This window comes from Patella vulgata, chromosome 3 (genome assembly GCF_932274485.2).
Source record: "Patella vulgata chromosome 3, xgPatVulg1.2, whole genome shotgun sequence".
NCBI classification, from domain to species: domain Eukaryota; kingdom Metazoa; phylum Mollusca; class Gastropoda; family Patellidae; genus Patella; species Patella vulgata.
The window spans coordinates 87,626,816-87,629,437 of NC_065881.2; the positions used below are offsets into that span (position 1 = coordinate 87,626,816).

The 2,622-nt window shown below is 35.3% G+C and overlaps 1 long non-coding RNA gene across 1 annotated transcript; it reads left to right on the forward strand.

Moving 5' to 3' along the window:
* Positions 1-1,064: 1,064 nt before the first annotated feature.
* On the forward strand, positions 1,065-2,297 carry LOC126814301 (uncharacterized). Its single transcript, XR_007677524.2, has 3 exons — positions 1,065-1,191; positions 1,631-1,723; positions 1,868-2,297. It is a non-coding gene; the product is annotated as an uncharacterized LOC126814301 (long non-coding RNA).
* Positions 2,298-2,622: the final 325 nt, after the last annotated feature.

Consider the following 2,622-nt stretch of genomic DNA (forward strand, 5'->3'; position numbering starts at 1 on the left):
TTTAATATATGTTCAATTTGGCTCAATGAGTTAGATTATGACTCGTCAAACAGGGGGTCTGGCAGATAAACATTGTCTTGTCGTTCGGATAGGATGAAAAACCGAGGTCCCGTGTACGCGACGTACAAGTAAAAGAACCAATGCCGTTCGAAATAAGAGTAGATCGTAGTGTCGCTGTCCGGGCAAAATTGCCATCCGTCCTGCTGCACCACTTACAATCTGGAACCATGCCGGAAAATCCCTGACAGACCCGATACCTCCTCGTAATTAGCAGGACAGCGTCTTACTCACTGAGCCATCGCAGCTCAAATCGCAAAATGGCCATGATCACTTAACATTTTGGTACCACGTTGATTTTATTCCATCCTTGGGGTTTAAATGTAACTAAACAACAATAAAAAATTATCATGACTTCTCACCTTAAAATCTTGCGATACATTTTCAGTTTGTCCGTTGTCAGTTGCTGTTAAAAATCTTAATTATTCTCAAACTTGATCTATAAATTCATATTTACACAAAGTATTTCAAAACCCTGCTTTCCTGGTGAAAACACTGGTCACGAATGACCTCATGTATTCGCTCAAATACCCGTTACACGAGATACTTAACCCTCATCAGTTCTTTCAAAAATACATTTTATATGGCAAGTTTGGACACAGTACCGTCGTTATTAACCCAATCGGTCCGGAACAATAGAACGCTAAACCCCATTTCATTTCATTTGATTTGTATATACGGTAATAAATATAATCCGATGTTTCATCACCAGATTTGATATACAAGTTTCTACACGTGTAACATACTAAACGATCCAATATAGAGAAACTGTTATATCCAATCTGATTATGTTTATTTAAGTCTTGATAATCCGTACGGGTAAAAAACGATCACGGGAGTTTGTGACAAGTCTTGGCTCTGTTTATCGTAGTTACGAAACAGAGAGAAATGGGTGTAACGTCCATTCAACACATGCTATATATATCATTCTGGGACTAACACAATATGATAAACGTAGCGATGCCAAACGCCGCTAGAGGCGCTGGCTGTCCTATTATTGGTTTGCTAAAAAACCTGACCGAAAAATGTACCGTTTCTACTACGGGGTCTCATGAATATTCAGGAAGTCAAAACGTGGTCACGTGGCACTTTTCCGGAACCTGGTGAGCTGAAGTTAGCGGACTGCCATAGCAGGTAAGATTTTGATCGAATTTTCGCTTATTTTTCTTGTTTTTAATTTTTAAATGTAATAGAAACTTTGAAAAAAAGAGCATTCCGCTCGAGATATCGACATTTTTGGATAGCCTGGTATATATTTTGTATAGTTTGAGCTTTTGTTTTGCCAAAATCCTCCGTAGGAATTGGCAATAAGACGGAAAGTAGAACCGGGGAAGAATCAGGGAAAGACAACTCTTGGTAGGTGCGTGTATGGGATCAGACCACAATGAATGATTTATTTTTTTTTAACCTAACTTTTGCAAACTTCAGTGTGAACTATTTAGATGTTTTTGCAAATTTAATAACATTACTTGTAAAAAAAAATGGACTTTTGAGAAAAATATACCCCCAAATATTGAAATAAGACTGACTTGGCATAGGCAAAATGAAAATGTGTATCTCATTTATTTTAAAGCTTATATTTACTATGGAAGAAGAGTATTCACAACCATTATTCATAACAGATTCTGAGGAGAGTGAAAAAGAAATTGGAGAAAGTGAATCTCAAGTAAGGCATTTCAATCTGTACTTTAGGACAATTATTATACTATGTTTATTTGATGCAGCACTCTTTTATTATAACTTTAAAAAAACATAATCGGAAGAGGCCAGGGATTATATTGCTCTGTACCAAATCAATTTTATTTTCCAGGCACAGATGCAAGCTCCAAGATTCATGCCACTTTTCACTCCACGCTTTAGTTCTGAGAATACAGCATTGATATTTTTTATCACTGTATGCAATTTTTTACTCATTGTTGTACATCTTTTTTTTTTTAAATTTTATAACCAGAGATATTTGTTATTTATAGAGAAGGGGTGATTCTTTCTTTAATAATGTCATAACATTCGATTACTTTTCCATGTAACTTTTTGTATTTGCATATGACTTTGATGACGTCCAGTCATGCCAAAAAAGAAATTATTTTGTCATGTGTAATCCCTGTGATTATATCATATATTGTTAATTTTTTTAAGTTTTATATTTTTGGTTTTGTAGTTGGTAGTTTTCATATGATTGATGTTGATCATGATACACAGTTTTGTTTTCTGTTATTTTTAGATTTAGGTCATAAGTTTTCACCCAGAAAAATTCTATTATTTATTTATTTTTGTTGATTTTAAGTTTTATTGATTTTATTAATTGAAATAAAGATATTTTTATTGATCATAATACTTGTGATTTTCCATTCCTGAAACAACTATTTTTGTCTGTGTGTTTTGCATGTGTATGTATCCAGGAAAAGACTGTGAATATTTTAATAGCCTCTAGACCTACAGGGGGGTTGGATGGCTGAATGGTTAGCGTGCGCGTGCTGTATCATAAAGTCTGTCATTGAGTCGACTGGCGTGGTTTCGAATCCCCGGTTGTACGTGACAAGGAGTAGGGTCGCCTGTCCAACCTCG